This window comes from Ovis canadensis, chromosome 22 (genome assembly GCF_042477335.2).
Source record: "Ovis canadensis isolate MfBH-ARS-UI-01 breed Bighorn chromosome 22, ARS-UI_OviCan_v2, whole genome shotgun sequence".
Lineage (NCBI taxonomy): Eukaryota > Metazoa > Chordata > Mammalia > Artiodactyla > Bovidae > Ovis > Ovis canadensis.
Genome location: NC_091266.1, coordinates 63,155,359 through 63,174,694, shown reverse-complemented (window position 1 = coordinate 63,174,694; position 19,336 = coordinate 63,155,359).

Here is a 19,336-nt window from a genome sequence, read left to right as displayed (position 1 = left end):
TCACTCCAGATTCAAAAAGGCAAACTTTTAATAAATTAAGAACTAAATGCCAACTAGTCAGCCAAACTTTGACACCAAAATTAATACTCAAACCTGAGCAGTTACTCTGCAATCTTGTCTTGGCATTGACTTGATAGAAAATTCTTCTTTTGCAGTTAAAGTTCAACATCCTAAGAGAGGTTAAGTGGCTTGTCCAGTTTCTTTATCAATGTGGTCAGGCTCAGTCATGTCCAACTCTCTGAGGCCCAGTTGACTATAGCCCCCAGGCTCCTCTGTCCATGGGATTCTGCAGGAAAGAGTACTGGAGTGGGTTGCCATTTCCTACTCCAAGGAATCTTCCCAACGCAGGGATCGAGGCCTCTTCTCTTGCATGTTCTGCATTGGCAGGTGGACTCTTTACCGCTAGCGCCTCCTGTATAGCACAAACAGTAACCCCTCCTGCAGTGGCATGGATAATGCCCACATGATGGTGGGCAGGACGGAGGATTCTGCCTTGCTGCTGCTGGACCCTGGCACTGAGAGCACTGTCAGGTACAGAGAAGGTGCTCAGTTCAAACGTGTGACCCGAGAGTCTGTTTCTTCCGTCGAGGATGAGGCTGGTGACATGGATTTGTTCACTGTGCGCTGAGCGCCCCCTCTGTGCCAGACACTGTAACAAGTTTTGAGATGCTGTGGTTTTTCATAAACCATTTCCCGCTACTAAAAACATAACGAGTCATATCAAACTGTTCTAAAAATATCAATGCAATAGAGAGATAAAATGAAAAACAGAAAAAAAGGGCTAAAGTTACTGTCATTGGCAAATAATGATTATGTTCCCAAAAGAGTGAAGAAAAGCAACTGTTAATACCAATAGAAGCAATAAGAGAATTTAATTCAAGTCATGGGTGTTCATTGGAAGGACTGATGTTGAAGCTGAAACTCCTATACTTTGGCCACTTGATGCAAAGAGCTGACTCATTTGAAAAGACCCTGATGCTAGGAAAGATTGAGGGCAGGAGGAGAAGGGGACAACAGAGGATGAGATGGTTGGATGGCATCACTGACTCAATGGACATGAGTTTGAGCAAGCTCTGGGAGTTGGTGATGAACAGGGAGGCCTAGTGTGCTACGGTTCATGGGGTCACAAAGAGTCGGACACGACTGAGCGACTGAACTGAAATGAACTGAACTGAATAGAAACTGCCATATAAAAACAGTAGCTTCCCTATATGTGAAAAATTGTCAGATAGGAAATCAAATGAAAAGGAAAACATTATACTTCTCAATATCAGTAAGAAAATTAGCAACAAAAGAAACTAACTGGGAGATGTAAAAAATCTTCGATAAGTTTAAACACATATTTTGTGCTTTGCTAGAAAGATTCAATATTACAAGGTTATCAGTGCTCCCTGATTTAATCTATAAATACATTGCAACCCTGTTCAAGACATTAATGAGATTTTTGAGGGGAGGATAATGAATTATTAAAATGTGCATTTAAAAAGACCAAATACAGGAATAGTTTGAGAAATCCTAAAAAAAAAAAAAAAACCTCTGCATACCAACCTTCACAGATAGTAATATGTATTTGAAAACTGTGAAAAATTAAAGCAGCCAGGTACCAACTGAGAAATAGCTGGTAAAATTAGGAGATTTTAGAAAGTCCAAGTGTAAACAACCTACAGCTGGGATTTTAAATGTGGTAAAGGTGACATTTTAAATCCATAAGGAAAAGATCAAAGATCAGACATTGAGAATTCCTACCTCTTCTTTCTCACCAGAATTATTTCCAGATAAACCACAGAGTCGAATGTGATAACGAATGCATAAAACTATTAGAAGAAAAGAAATGGAGAGCATGTTCATGTTCCTGTTATTTTGAAGTGGGCAGGGATCCTGGGCAAAACACAAAATCCAGAAGCCAAAGAAGGCAAGTTCAATCTATTTAACCACATATTTAATAATATAAAATTTCAAACATTATATCACCAATCAAGTAAAAAATCTGGAGAGAAGATACTCAATTAGGAAATACTTTGTGATGTGAGTAGTGGAGTTCCATACAAATTATCAGAAAAAAAAAGGGGAGATAATTCACTAGAAAAATGAGCGTAGGCTACAAATAGAGAGGTAAATAAATACACGTGGCCAGCTAAATCTGACAAGACTGGATTTATAATTAAAGAAATGCAAATGGAAGCAGTATTTAGAGAGCGGTTATTAACCTATCAAGGCCAGGGGCTGAGAACTAGGCTCTCTACAATGCCCTCACTGATAGGATTATGAGAATGGGATCGTAAAATAGGATTATTATTCTCAAATGAAATTAACCCATCAGTTCCACTTCAGGGAATTTATTCTACAGATAAAATTCACAAAGACATATAGACATGGATGTTCAGGCAGCAAAAATTTGAAAAAGCCTGAGAGCTGAATGCATTATGCTGAATATATCCACTCGCTTCCTTAGCACCTTTAAAATGGTGGAGAAGTAGGCTTAACTGGCCTGCAAGGACCCCCCAGTTCATGTCAGACGAGAATTCAAGTTTCTAGTGATACTATGGCTTGATCACACGCTTTTATTTCTCCAAAAAGAATCTGTGTATGTGTGTGTGTGTTTAAGAAAATAAAATTTCTGGGAGTTTACTTGAGAAGTAAAGTAATGAATAGTGAGTAAATGTACAGAGGAACTGGAGCTGCCAGACCTAAGGAGTCTTTCTTTCTTTTTTTTTTTTTTGATTCGGGTTGACTTTTAACCAGGCCTGTGTATTACTTTTATCATATAAAATAATAATGAGTCAATTCTCAAACTAGAAGACAGAACTTTAAAAAGATAGATTTATGAAAGCCTCGAAGAAAAGAATGATCTTGGGAATGCCGTGTCTTTAATTAAAAGCATGCTCATGTTCCCAACCCTTTAGCGTTTCCTGTGAGCCTCTGATTCTTATTTTCAACTGTCTTTCTTTATCTCTCTCTACCTTGAAGTGGACATTCTGCATGCTTCCTTCCGAGCACCCTGCAATAGATTATATTTCATTTCCTGATTCTCATGAGATAGAGACCCCAGCCACAGAGCGGAAAGCCGCCAGGCGAGGAGGCCTGGGCCAGGACAGTCAGTGTGGCTCTGGCCTCCAGCCTCTGTGCCTTTGCGGGCTTATCAGTGTTTCCAGATACACACTGTCTCTGGGAAATGTCTGATCTCACCTTACCATTTCTGCCCTTGGTTTATTCACATTAACCCACAATGGGTGCTGGCTTACCCTGGACTCAGACAAATATGTGCAGACAGACAGACAGAGACAGCTCTTGGATGAATTTACCCCAGAACACTCAAATCAAAACGCTAGAAAGAAGCTAAGTATATGCCAGCCTACATGTAAGTCTTGTGTTTTACACTTTACTATTGCTTTTGTTTTGAACTTTGTATTCTGATCATCGAGAAATTGAGCATGGATAGTTTTCATCAGCCTTGGCCACGGTGGAGAAGAGGTTGTCACCTATGAAGACCACTTGGTCCTGCTTGTTTCTGTTTGAAGTGCTTTTAAAAAGAACACCTGAAAGTCAATTTTCATTTTGATTCTTCTGCAAAGTGATTCTGCAGCTTCTTCCATAAACAGTCCGTCCCACTTTATCTTCAGGGCCTTTACGTGTGGTTAGGGACATACGAACAATTAAGAGCTCACAAGCCAAGAATCCTGTCATTGACAAACACTGGAGGTCAAATAAAAATCACTCTCCAAATAATAAAATGATGGATGAATTTGTGACTATTTATGATCACAGTTTCTTTCCCAACAAAACCAATAGAATCTTGGCACATCTTCTTTGTTAGAATACAGGTCACTATAGACACAAGCTTAGTTTGAAATATATGCAGAATAATTATTTTTAGCATCGTTACCAAAAGTATGGGATTTGGGTCTCCAGTGTCCTTCTTACCTATTCCAAAAGGACTTTGCAGTTGCCAAAAATTGCATTTCCTCTTCACTGAGCTATTGAGAAGCATCTCTAAAGCTGCTTTTTCGTGTTTCTCCTCTTCACAAACAGTGCAAGGATTTTATCGTCTTCCCCATTTAGTACCAAAAAAAAGGAACTAGAGTGGGAAAGATTGAGCACTCTAAATTTTAGCATAAATGTCAAGGTGAAAAGAAAGGCAAACCCTAAAAAAAACTCCCTGATAAAGCCTGCAAAGACTCTTGTTTTATTTCAATGACAACCTATACTTCCAACCCAAGTTTCAAACCATAAACGATTGATGCCATCTTAAATACGAAGTCGCTTAAACACATTGCCAGAGAATAAACCGTTCACAACATTTAATTTGGCCTCTAAACCTGAACAGCCGCCCTAAAGTTCCGGATTAAGCACGGTGCTGTGTTGCCTCTGCCAAGGACAGACACACGTAAAATCATTTTTAATTGATTCTTTGTCCCTTCTTTATTATTATTTCTGAGACTCCAGGAAGAGCAAGGAATCAGGTGATGCGCAGGAGAGAAGAAAGAAAAGCGGCTATGAAAGCACAGCTATGCCTTCACACACGTCTGAGTCTGCAGGTGTCCAGCTGGAAAGTGACGAATTCCTTTACATTTTTTAATATTTCTCAAAATCTAAATATTTGACATCCCACAGTAAAAAAGATCTGGGAGTTTGGCAGATTTGTGAGGTTTCCTCTAGATCTTTGAAGTGATGTCAACATCACTACAATTTGAAATCCAGGGATATCCTGGGGAGACCTGCAGTGAGACCATTTCTGAATGAAGTGCTTGAATTCATAGATACTCTCACTGACATTGAAAATTGAGCACAGTCTATTTTTTTTTCTTTTTACATTGTGACTGTGTATTCTTTTATTGTTTTTTCATATGTAAACAATTTGATAATATTTTTTACAGCAAGAATAATTATAAAAAGATAATTTAGTTTTTTTTTTACCATGATTATAATGCACTTTAAACATTATTGAACACATTTTTTTATCAGTTTTTACAAATTGTCATTAGCAATGTCATGTAATTTTGGGGGTTTTAAATACTAAATTTGGGAACATCTCAATCACTTTTTTTAAAAATCATCTATGAGCAGGGAGATTTAAAGCATTTCAAGTTTTCTTTTTTAAGATTAAAAAAATGTAATTATGGTAAAATACATACAACATAAAATTTACCATCTTAACCACTTTTAAGTTTGTGGTTTAGTACTAAACTTTGTATCCCTGAAACTACAATTTCCCTTCACTGCTCCCCTTAGCCATCATTCCTTCAATTTCTATGAATTTGACTACCCTATACTGCATTTTAGTATTTGTCTTTTAGTGACTGGCTTATTTCACTTAGCATAATGTCCTCAAGGTTCATTTTTGTTGTAGCACGTGTTGGAAACTTCTTCCTTTTTAAGGCTGGATTATATTCCATTGTATGTGTCAACCACATGTTGCTTACTCATTCCTGCACTGAGGGACAGTGTGTGTGTCCACCCTTTGGCTATTGTGAATAATGCTGCTATGAACACAGGTGTATAATCATCTCTTTGAAACCATGCTTTGAGTTCTTTTGAGTATGTACCTGGAAGTGGAATTGCTAGATATTAATAATAAATTAATTTTGCATTTTTTGAGGAAATGCCATACTGTTTTTCATCATTTTGCATGTCAATAGTACACAAAGTTTCCAAATTTTCCACATCCTTGACAAAAATACTTGTTTTTTTTTTTTTGTAATAACCATCCTATAGAGTGTGAGATGGTACCTCATTGTGATTTTGATTTGTATTTCCCTAATGATTATTAATGATTTTCCTGTGCTTATTGGCCATATGTATTATTTCTTTTTTTTTTTTTAAGCCACACAAAATTTATTTGGGAATTTGAAAGATCTGTGTTTGAACACCCCATAGGTATTATGCCAGAGCTGTACACACATCTCCAGTTGATAATAAAAATAGAAGACATTTAACCTAAGCACCTCCATCTATGGGTGTATTTAACAGCTCAGTAATGTAAAAATTTTTGCCTCTGAATGTTTCCTACCCTCTTTCTTTCTTTCTTTCTTTTTTTTTTTTAATTTTGGTATCTTTAATTCTTACATGCGTTCCCAAACATGAACCCCCCTCCCACCTCCCTCCCCATAACATCTCTCTGGGTCATCCGAGCACAGTCTATATTTGATTTTATACTTTATATTTTTTTTAATTAAAATACACACACAGGCACCTGTAGTAAATAAAGAGCAAAGCAAGTGAAAAAAAAATTATGATAGTAAAATAAACAAGGAAGTGAATAAATATTGCATTGGTGAAATTTCAAATGATAGAAAAAAATAAAAATTAAGAAAATTTCCCCCACTTTACTCCCATCGCCCAGAAGTAGCCACTTTGATACTTTCAGTGTCTTGGTTCTTCTGGATGTTACCACCACAACTTCCTATAATATAGTTAGACTCTTATTCCCAGATTTCCCTGTTACATGTAGTATCTACTGTTTTCACTTTATGTAAGATTATAAGTGGAACTTACCTTTGTTATTTCTACCTTCCCTTCCTTTTTACCTTCCACTGGCTCCTTTAGAGGAGACATTTATAACTTTAAGAATATATCTAAATCCTGAAAGCTTAACTTTAGATGCTATCTATTGAACTCTATTGTAGGAAAATCAGGAAATTAACATATACTCACTCTTTTCTATTTCTCTTTATCCTAACCTATGAATTTTGTTAAATAATTTTGTACACATTGCCAATATTTCAATAATTACACTCTGTCCTATAATGCTAATTGCCATTCATGATTTATCTATAAGTATATTTGCCAAATTTCAGTGTGTATAAAATGACTTAAGAAACACATTAAAAGATATTGAAACCAGTTTGCTGTCAGCCATGTTGAAGTGACCGAGACCAGACTAATCCGGCACCCATACCATGAGCTTGGATGAAACTATACGAGGCGATTGTTTGGAGGCATTGAACAAGCGGCCACGTCAGACCAGGATCTCAGAGAGAAGGGAAACTCAGAAAATGTTTGCCACAATTTTCCTGGTTTACTTCCAGGGGATAATTACCAACCATGATCCCAAGGAGTCTGGGGGACAGACATCAGAGTTCAGCCAGCTAACGTGTTCAAATCTTAGGACAGGGGATGACATCAGACAGAGAGAAGAGATACAAAGAGAGAAACCCAGAATCTGTGTAGGAAACCCCAGCAAGTCTGAGGCTGAGTTATGCATCTATAGCGCAAGATAGCCTAAAGCTCACTAGATGGCAGATGGGATAGGGCGGAACACAGCACAGAGACACAGGGGTCGAGCAGGAGCAGAGAGAACCTTTAGTGGAAACACGGGCGCTTTGGTCCCACCAGAGTGGAGAGACCTCATAGACTCCTCTCTGATGCCACAGGCAGACATCTGAGAAATCACAAAGACTTTTTGGAGGGAGTAAAACTAGCTCCTAGAGTAAAAGTTGTTCTAGATCACTTCAACAGGGTATAAAGTCAAACTCAGGAATTATCTGTAGGAAGACAGTATTTGCACCCTGAATTCTAACAAGTGAGACAGCTCAGCACACACTTTAGGCTCTCCACAACCCTGCACAAGCAAAGCATAGAAGCAAGCCCATGCAAGTCAGCGTGATCAGTCTGTAACTGAACTGCTCGCCAGAGCAAGAATCAATTCTCTTCAGGGATAAAAAATAGAATCTAGAGTTGCTATATAACAAATAATTTTCAATATCCAGTGTTTAATCAAAAATCAATAGATATATGAATAAGTAGAAAAATTTGAAACCAGCCAGTAAAAGCCAAACTTGAGATGGCCTAAATGTTCATTTTAGGGGACAAAGTCTTTAAAAGCACGTAGTATAAATATGCTCAAAGAATCAAATGAAAAGAAGTCAAATAATTAAAGAAAATATTGTCTTCGTAATTGAATAGACAATAACTCCAAGAAGATTAATGCAAATGATACAAAGGAGCCAAAAGAAAATTCTAGACCTGAAAAGTCAATACTAAAATTGAAAATTCACTGGCTGGACTTAACAGCAGGTTGAAGATAGCAGAGAAAAGAGCCAGTGAGTGTGTAGACAAACCAATGGGAGCTGTCCAATCTGAGGAATAGGAAGAGAAAACATATTAAAGAAAAATAATCAGACTCTTAGAGAGCTGTAGGACAGCAGGAGATATTCCTGGTATACTAGCAAAGGAAGAGAAAATTATTTGGATAAATAATATCCAGAAATGTGAGCAATTTTATGAAAAAAAAACCCTGATTCATAGATTTAAGAAGCGAACCTCAAGCATCAAAATATAGAGAAAGTTACTAAACAACATACCTGACACAAACACTAGACAAATAGTAGATAAATTATAGCTATATTGCTGAAAACAAAAACAAACAAACAAAAAGAACAGACTTTTACAAAAAGATTATACAGAGAAGAGCAAGGATAAGAAAAATTACTGATTTCCCATAGGAAATCATGGAGGCCAAAGACAATCAGATAAAATGACTTCAAGAACTGGAAAACACTGCTAACCTGGACTTTATCCACTAAAAATATATTTTAAAACTGTAAATAAAATGAAGATGTTTTTAGATAAGCAAAAGCTGAGTGATCTCACTATCAGCAATTTTTCGTGCAACTAATGCTGAAGGATCTTCTTTAGATCAAAGGAACCTTATGGGAAGTCAGATCCGTAGTGAAGAAGCAAGAAAACCGAAAATGATAAATAGATGAGTAAATAGTTAAACAATGTGCTTCAACATGCTTTCTTACTTCTTGAAATTTACTTAAAAGAAAGCTAAATATTTAAAGCCAAAATAAAAACATTGTGAGATGAGGTTTACAATATTTGTATAAACAAAAGACAGGACGCCAATGTCACACAGTATGAGGCTGGAATAGAGTTGCGTGTTTGTGTGGTTGTTGCATTTTTAGTTGCAAAGTACGAAGCTCGTAGCCGCTGGTGCCAAGTGTTGGGTGTCTGTGCCACGCTTTGCGCTGTGCTTGTCGCTCAGTCATATCCGACTCTTTGTGACCCCGTGGACTGTAGGCCACCAGGCTCCTCCGTCCACGGGATTCTCCAGGCAAGAACACTGGAGTGGGTGGCCATTTCCTTCTCCAATGCATGAAAGGGAAAAGTGAAAGTGAAGTCGCTCAGTCGTTTCCAACTCTTTGGGACCCCATTCTCCAGGCAAGAATACTGGAGTCAAGTGCCATTCCTTTCTCCAGGGGGAACGTCCCACCCAGAGACGGAACCCAGGTCTCCTGCATTGCTGGTGGATTCTTGACCAGCTGAGCTACCAAGGAAGCCTGTCAGGTGTCTCAGGGTAAGATAAAAGTATAAAGTGAGAAATGGGAAGTGTCAGATGTCAAGGATGGACTATGATGTGTGAAGAAGCGTAGTAAATAGACTCTAAACAGATGAATACATTCATATCTGTATATATTGTTAATAACACTAAAAATAAAGACGTATAGGTAAGAAGCCAATAAAAAAATAAAATAGAATAATAAAAACACTTGGCTTACACAAAAAGGTAGAAAAAAAGCCCAAGAAAAATAACAAAAAAAAGCAAGAAGATAAAATTCAAGTCACATCCATAATTAAAGGTAAATGCACTAAAAATCTTTCATTAAAAGGCAAAAGTTATAATAATGGATTAAAAAACAATAAACCAAAAGGATATATTTTAGATATCGATGTACACCACATCAGCTGAAAGTGAAAGGTATGGCATTCTGAAAGTAAGCATAGGAGGCTGGCATGGCTGTTAATCAAAGTGGATTCCAAGGCAAAGAGTATTATAAGGGATAATACATAATGGAAAAAAAAAAGTTCAATTTTTCACCTGAAAGATAAAACAATCCTAAATAGGTTGCAACTAATAACAAGACATCAAAATTTATCAATCAAAATGATAATTAAAGGGAGAAATAGACTTTCATGACCAGAGATTCCATGTCACTAAATCCCTACCATTTAAAGACAACCGTGCCATGAACTATCTTCACTTATAAGGGGTCACTTTATTCGTGTCTTTTCTTGTTTTTACAACCTTTACTTAAAATTTCCTTGTAGCTCCTTTTCCTGAAGTATTTCCTCAAGAAATGTCTGCAAATAAGACCATGGGACTTGCCGTGGAAGGTGGCTTAACTCTTGGACTCAGGCCACAAACTGCTTTGTAATGTACATTTCTGGACACAAAAGATACCATCTTATAATAGTTAAGTCACTTGAAGAACCTGTCAGTTCAGCAGGTTGAATGAGCTTAAAATCTAAGTATCTTAATTAGCAAAGTAGCTTTTGATGTATAATTTTTCTCTAACCATTCTTGGTCTTCATCTGAATATGTCTAAAGAAAAATGGGCAAGACATCCTCATGATAAATGGAGTGCCTTGAATTACTTTATGTGATGGAATGACCACATTTCTCAAAGCAGCTGCAGACAACCACCCTTCTCAGCAGGCTCCCCTCCACAGTCTTGCCCAGTGATTGGTCATGGGGCTGTTTTGTAAGGTTTTATTCTCTGAAATGTGAATGGTCATAGTAATTAAAATATGGCCTCTAGTTTTCCAGATTCACATTTAATTCTTTATCTTTCATTGTTTCTCAGGTCACTTTGAAGGGTAAACTGAGCCAGAGAATGTAGACAAGCTTATGTATTACTGTATCCTCTGCTATGAAAAGGTACAACACTGGTAACCCAGACATTTTCAAAGGCATATGGTTACCATCCTCATCCTCAAAGAGCTTCTACATGAAATATATGCATGTATACATATATACACATGCATACGTGTGTGTGTGTTTAGTGCCTCAGTCATGGCCAGCTCTTTGCGACCTCATGGACTCTAGCCAGCCAGGCTCCTCTGTCCATGGGACTCTCCAGACGAGAAAACTAAAGTGAGTAGCCATTCCCTTCTCCAGAGGATCTTCCCAACCCGGGGGCTGAACCCAGATCTCCTGCACTACAGGCACATTCTTTGCCTTCTGAGCCACCAACCCCGTATATACACAGACACACAGCTATGTATGTAATTTACTCCTGATGTGTATTGTATAATGTATCTGTATATAATGTGTGAGTACTCAGTTGCTCAATTGTCTCCAACGCTTTGCAACCCTGTGGGCTGTAGCCCACCAAGCTCCTGTGTCCATGGGACTTTCCAGGTGAAAATATTGAAGTGATTTGCCATTTCCTCCTCCAGAGGATCTTCCAAAACCAGGGATCAAACCCGCGTCTCCTGGATCTCCTGCATTGGTGGGTGGATTCTTTACCATTGTGCCACCTGGGAAGCATCTATATATAATATATGCATATAATTTATATATACTATATACCTAACTTACATATATTAATTTAAATAATATAAAGTAAATATATTATATTTAAATTCCCATCAAAGTTTCTGGGATATATTTGTAGATAGAACCATTTAAAGCACTTTTAAAACATTTCTTCAACATTTTTCCACCAACATTTACAATTTTGACCCTTTTGGTTTAGTTTGTTATTATTTTACTGTATCAATTTTATCATACTTTGTCATAATATCCCTTTGGCTCTCTGTTTAAAGGTGCAAAAAAATATAATAAAGGCTGACTTTCTCAGGAACTTAAAAGGCAAAACATTTTTTGAATCATGCTATGAGGAGACACAAGAAAGATTCTGATTAAATCCACTTTCAGCTGAAAATTTCTAAGCATTATATTAATGACCTTGAAGACTGTCCAGCAAAAATATCTTCTGGGTATGAATTTCTTCAAAGGTTGAAATATAGGTTAAAACTCTCCAGAGGCTCCTGTGATATCAAATAAAAAGCTTAATCAATTTGTAGAAGCAAAAAGGTGGACATGCTTTAGAGCACCAGAAATTGATACTCTGAAATCTACAATTATTAGAACTGAAAGTAACTAACTTGAAGTCTGATAAGATTTCTTTCTGCTAAGTGTTTCTTCTGCTTGGGCAGACATGAAAGGAAAAACAAATTTCAGTGGATTTGAAATCAACAGAACATTGTAAATGTGTCAGAATTTCCATGCTATAAAAATGTCATTTTATCTGGCAAAGGTTAAACCCCTTATCCTGATATACATTGTCACAGAGGCCCTTTCAATTGTCACCCCCTGTTAACCCTTGTGATGTGACTTTAAAGGTTGGGCTTCAGCAGAGTGGATCTGGTGTTGGTCCATGGCCTAGAAGTCTACATACCTAAGGCCAGGTAAAAGGCACTTGCTGGTGCAATTGTATGAAATTCAAGCAAACCTATTATTGTTAGAATTACTGGATATTTTCAGACAAAAGAAAAGGAAACTTTCCAAATTAAATAAATGCCTTTTTTTATTTATTATTATTATTTTTTACTTTACAATACTGTATTGGTTTTGCCATACATCAACATGAATCCACCACGGGAGTACATGAGTTCCGTCTCCCAAACCCCCCTCCCACCTCCCTCCTCATACCATCCCTCTGGGTTATCCCAGTGCACCAGCCCCAATACGTCTATGTATTTTCCATGTTTGTTACATAAGAGGGTGAATTTACCATGACCGATGCCTCCAGTGGCTATCAGGTAAGGAAAAAGGGCACTCACTGAGTTTTTCTCCTTGGGATTCAAGGACTAGGCTAAAAAGAATTCAGAAATCTGTTCTGATGAACAGGAGGGAAGAAATTAGATCAATGGACTCCTGATGATCCTGAAAGTTTAGGAAAGCCCTTGAGGATTATCCACACTGTCTTGTGATGACAAGCTAAGCTTTGTACCTCCCAGGTGAAGCTCCAGATTGAAACATTCGATTTGAACCGATTTCAAAGTCCTTAACTGAAGCCTGGTGGCAGTTTGCTTTCTTTTGTTTTCTCCAAAGGGCTGTGAGCATGTGCTGTCCAGAGAGGCTTGCTGCCATGTTCCTGATTGAAAGCGTCAGGCAGTGGAGCCGTGGAGCCAAAAGGAGACTCAGGGGCATCTCTGACGGGTGCTGGAGGCAAAGGGTAAACTTGGGGGAGATGTGGCCTGGCCTCTGAAGAGCTCACTTTCATTAAGCTATTGTGCTGGGGAAACAGAAACAGCCTCCCTAAAACCTTATGTGGTCAAGGCTGAGTCAGGCAACACCATCCTTAAGGAGAAGCTCAAGCATCCCCTTGCCTAGCAAGAAAGTGCTGTGACCAGCAAGAGGCCGCCTGGAACCAAAGAATCCTTTCGGTATCAATGTGGCCAAACCAGGAGCCACGTGAGCAGAAAGCATAGTTAGAAAAAGAAATACAAAGACGGATTTTTCCCCCTAAAACTAGCGCATAGATCCTTTTCAAATTATCAGCTATTGTTTGCTAAACATGAAAACATTTAGTATCTACCTAAGTAATTTGTTGTCTTGAATCACCATTTACACAACTATCATTTATATGAAATATACTATTTATACCCACTTGTTTTCAGGTTTTTAGTATTTTAGAAAACTTTATTATATATCAAATCATCCTAATTGCATTTATGTTCCAAGCCCGAATACCAAAAACACAATTTAAAAATATGAATAGTTAGATTTTGAAAAAAAAAAAAGTTCAAGTGGCTCTCTTGAAAATTGCCAATAGTACAGTCTAAATAGCAATGATGGGCAGAGTTTTTATTAACTTTTTTCTTGTTTAACAATTTAAGAAACTATTTTATGACTTACCTTCTAAGAAATCATAGTCTTGGTTTTTGGAAATTAAAGGTATAAGAAAAACCTGATTTAGCCAAGATCTATGTGTTACCAATACATATATATATATATATATATATATATATATTTTAACTCTTGTTTCATATACCAAGATGCAAAAAAGAAGTGTTATGGAAACATGATTCATTTTGTTCAGCTGAGGGTGTTTTCGAGAAAAAGACATCAGGTTTTACAGAGTTTCATTTGCTTCCCCTTTCAGAAGTGGAAATGCCATGTTGAGATGTTCTTGGCCCTCGTAGATATCCCGCATTCCTGATCCTTTCAATTCAGACAATGGGCAATTGGCCAATAGAATGCTTTCATCTTGAGATGCTGGTGTTTTTAGCGGCGGTTAGTTTTCATGCTCTAGATTCAGGAAGGAGCTTCCCAGGTGGTGCAGTGGTAAAGAATCCGCCTTCCAATGCAAGAGACACAAGAAACATGGGTTCAGTCCCTGGGTGGGAAAAATCCTCCTGAGAAGAAAACGCCAAGCCACTCTAGTATCCTTGCCTGGAGAATTCCATGGACAGAGGAACCTGGTGGACTACAATCCAAAGAGTTGCAAAGAATCTGACACAAATAAGCGCACGCGTAGACTCAGGAAGAATTAAATGGAATTTGGTTTCCCCTGTCCTTCCCCTCCAGCTCCTCAGGGAGAGCAGACAGGTTTTGTTCTCTGCACACCATTCTCAAACTCAGTGTGGTGAAGAAACCGTTGTAGACTAAGACAAAAATGCTGCTGCTGCTAAGTCACGTCAGTCATGTCCGACTCTGTGTGACCCCATAGACAGCAGCCCACCAGGCTCCTCTGTCCCTGGGATTCTGCAGGCAAGAACACTGGAGTGGGTTGCCATTTCTTTCTCCAATGCACGCGTGCATGCTAAGTCACTTCAGTCGTGTCTGACTCTGTGCAACCCTATGGACAGCAGCCCACCAGGCTCCTCTGTCCATGGGATTCTCCAGGCAAGAATACTGGAGTGGGTTGCCATCTCCTTCTCCAAAATAAAAATGACTTACTAGGAAAAAATTTTAAAACCAAAGGTATAAATAAATCAGCTTTAAAGTCAACAAACCGGTAGTACTCAGTAAAAAGTCATGAAGTTTTCCAAGGACTGCTTCTAAGTTGCTGCACTTTCCTCTCTGTGAACCTCAGACAAATAGTTCATGAGTTTCCCCCTGTTCTCATCACTGTTCTAGAACACTGGGCCCCCTAGGAGGTAGTGACCAGAAGCTTCTCTATATCTCAGGGCCACACTGAAGACAGCCCTCATAGAAGCCAAGGCCACTGATGGAAACCAGAGATAATTTGCAGGGAAAGATGAGGGCTGACTTCTCCGCTTAGGTGGAGGCTTAAGGAAGCTTCCACCTTAACTTGGCCTTCTAAAGCTGCAAGGTGGAGAGCAGGGCTGGAATTGTTGTGTATGGTGAGGGCCAGAACCTTGCCTGAGGGAAGAAAACCCAGGAAAAAGTGCAGGGAAAGGGGAGAGAAGGGGAAAGATCTGTATATCAGAAAAACTCTCACTGAGAGCATTCCTGCTGCCCATCAGGACCCCAGAAAGTCCAATAATAGCAGAGGCTTCAAGTTCAACAGTGGTGAGGGCTCTCAGGAGGACATCAGACTGGCCAGCATCGATGAGCATTTCCTCCCTGCTTTTTGTGGATTGTTCTAACACAGCCCCTCTCAAAGAGGGTGATAAAAGCAATGACCAGATTCTCCATTAAAATCATAAATGAGATTTAAGCAGGACTTATTATTTATATTAAGGAAAAAAATTAATGTGCCAAAACTGAAAGCTGAGTGCATTTCATGCTCACACGTTCATTTCAAATCACGAAAGAGAAGCTCTTGCCGTGTCCTATAGCCCGCCAGAGTTGTAGGTAATTAACATGCAAGGTGGCTATCTGGGTTCTAGTGTTTAGAATCTCCTGAGTGATTGGTCCAACTCCCACGCATTTAATGTTCAGATGTGCAAAGGAAAGCAAAAGTGGGAGGACACAGGAGAAAATAGGCCAGGGCATCATCAAAACACTAGAGGCTTTGAGGAGTTTCTGTGAGTCGTGGCTGAGCATTTGAGGAGAGAGCAGAGGGTACCACTCCTCCAGCTGGACCCTCTGTGATGTGCTGGGCTTGCTCAGGTTTCAGGCAAATGGAAACTTGAGATACGGGTGGACTCCAGGCTGTCAGGATCCAGAGTACCAGGATGATGACAGAATCTGGGAAGGCTTTATCTTCCAGTGTAGAACACCTCGGTTACATTCCCAGTGATGGAAGTTGTGCTTGTTACCTGGGCAACATCCCTCTTGTCTAACTCCAGGCTACCCTAGCAACATGATAAAAAGAGGTCCTTAGGAGTAGTGAGAGGAAATGATTCTGGACCGAAAGCCTCCAACTTGAAGGATCAGCCATTTGGTCCTTCAATCTGGCAATGCTGAACTACAGTGAATCTAAGACATTCCCATCACTGCTTATCTGAGCCTAGAGTACTTTAACAGAGGTCAACACTCCCAGATGCCTCCTATAGGTTGATATGCAGTGAATAATCACTGGGTTCATGAAAAGATTGAGAATTTCACAAGAGACAGACTACATGAAAAATCATAGCCAATGTTTACCTGGAAAACCGAGCTGATCAAGATACAGCAGGTAAATTTAGAGAGTACTCCTTTTCTCTTGCTGTGTTACAAATCAGCACAAATTGAGTGGCTTTAACAAGTGCATGTTTATTGTATCACAGTTTCTCTGAGTTAGGAGTCTGCGCACAGCCTGGCGGGGTCCTCTGCCCCTGGTCTCAGAAGGCTGTAAACAATGTGCTGAGCAGGGTGTGCCCTCACGCGGAGGTTTGACTGGTACAGAATCTGCTTCCAAGCTCGCCTGCAGTGTTGACAGAAATCATTTCCTTGTGTCTGAATTGAAGGCTTCCATTTCTAACTCTGGGTCCAAGGCCATCCTGGGGTCCTGGGGCTGCCCACTGCCCCTGGCTTTGTAGTTTCCTCTTAAGCTCCTCATAACCTGGCAGCCTGCTCCTTTAAGACCAGCTGTGAGCATCACTCAAGTGCATGCCAGCAAGACAAAGATGTGCATACAACTCAGATTCACACACACACGCACATGCACGCACACCCACACGCACGCACACGCACACACACGCACACCCACACACACACGCACACACACGCACACGCACACACACACACGCGCGCGCGCGTGCACGCACACACACGCACACACAGAGTCTCAGGAATGACGCCCCTCGCATTTACCATAGAAAGCAATTAGAAGCAAGTCTTAGCTTCTGCCCACACTCAAGGTGAGCGGATTATGCAGGTCATGAACATGGTCCTTTCTAGAGTCTGTCCAGCACAGACTGTCTAATTCTCTCTCGTGATACTAAAGAGAGCATACACCTATGAAAGGGAATGGAAAGAAACCAGATCTCTGTGCGTGCTGTTTTTTTCTAATAAAGGAACTAGCAAAACATCCTTGAAAATCTAAAAACATGTCTGTGATGTAGTCACTGTTTTCATTTCCCCAGGTTTGAAAGCTAAATAATAAAGAGTAGAAAGCAAAGTAGGTGCACATGGAAGAAGCTTCAGGAAATTCAGCACACGCGTGTTAGGAATCTCATAAAAAGCATGCAGAGGAAAACTACAAGTAAAAAGACAATGTTTTTGCTAAAGAAACTGTTCTTCTCCTTAAATGTATGTTTTTGCAGATGATGAGCATCTCATTATCAAAATAATAATAATAATACCTGTTCTGTCTAGACATACTGTTGTAGACATTTCAAATATTTCTGTCTTATAGGCAGAGGCAAAAAGAAAATTACTTATACTTTTGTAGCATCTAATAATAAACCAATCTTGTCGTCAAATGCTGGAACACAAAAGAAGCTCATCTGCAAAATTTAGAGGGAAATTATACGAGAACCAAAACCATCAGTTTTGTGATTTATAATTGTCTCCCTATGACAATGCCAAAGGAAAATCACTTAAAGATGAACTTCAGGAAGCTGAAAAATAAATCAAAATAATCATTTCAGGGAAAGGGGAATTGGAAGACAGAAGAAAAAAGTTACAAAAATTCAAAAGTTAACACCTAAACAGTTTTAACATGATAATAAAACTAATCTCAAATATCAAAAAATTCTGAGAGGTTAAAAAAAATGTAAAGTAGTATAAAAACATAATAGAAATAATTATTTACATGAACATCCAGTTATTTTAACAAAAACTGAGAGGTGGGTAGAAAAAAGGAGAGAATTAAAGAGATGTGAATTTTTTATCCCATGGGTTGAGTAGAAATGTCAAAAGGTGCTTTTAGCCACCAAAGATATAAAATAACGAAGAATCAGTAAGAAAGCTCTAAAGACCTGGGCAAACCGTGTTTCTGTCGGAAGACCTAGAATGCTAAAGAACTCAATCCTTCCACCAAATTAATCTACAGATTTAAGGCAATTTCAATAAAATTCCCAACAGGAGTTTTTTTAATAATAAAATAATCCTAAAGTTCATTTGAAAAAATAATCATGTTAGAGTTAAAAGATAGATGAGGGGAACCTGCCTACAAAAACATCAGTGTGCATTAAAACCCAATGTTTCACTGTGGCGGACACAGACAGATACATAAAACAGAATAGAGCATCTTGAAACAGACCCAAGAATTTGGTAGTGACATTTCAAATCAAGATGAAATAAATGGTATTAGAGGAAATGACTATTCATTTAGGAAAAATATGAGATTCAGCCCTCAGATAAATTCCAAAGGGATTTAAATTTGTCATAAAATCGAAAAATAAAAGAAAATACATTAAAAAAATATCTGTACCTTATGAGATTCAGGACACTCATCTGAGGAGAATGCCAAACGCAAAACTATAAAGGAGAATAGTGGTACATTTAATTGTAAAAAAATGTTACGTTACAGGTGGTCAGAAAAATAACATAGAAAAATTAAAGGGCTAACAGTAAGTTGAGAAAACGTAGACGCTAAAATATAAAAGCAGAGCTTGTACAAATTGATACCCCAAATTAAAAGCCTCAGTGGAGAAATGTGCAAAGGACCAGGGCATTCCCCAGGATGAAATACTGATTCCTAATAAACACACAGCACTCAAAGATGCAAAATTCAGCACAATAAACATCCACGATGGTCACCCATAGAGTAGCAAAGATTCAAGACAGAAAGACACGCTCACAGGTATAGTGGAGGCACATGCCGAGACGCTACCGCTGCCAGGGGGAGTTGCTACAATTTTTCTGGAAGACATTTTGGCGAGAAAAATAAAACAGCAATTTCACTTCTGTCAATTTACTCCAAGCAAATAATCACGGGCACACAGATTTAGCTTAAAACGATAGTCCTCAAAGGGATATTTAGGAGAACAAAAATGTACTGGTTAAGGAAAAGCCTAAATGATCAATAACACAGAAATTGCTTCAATAATGACACGGAGAGAGAGCTTCACAATACATTACGAGACAAGTGTTACAAGGCAGTTATGTCACATATCTCCTGTTTTAAAATCAAAAAGTGCATTTGCATGGAAAAGCACAGTATAAGTTTATCTTGCTTCAGTGAGCACCAAATGTTTTCTCCTTACAGTGGTTGTAAGTGTCAAAGCCTCGACAGTGGTAAAGAAAACAGCTCTGAGTTGCAAAGCA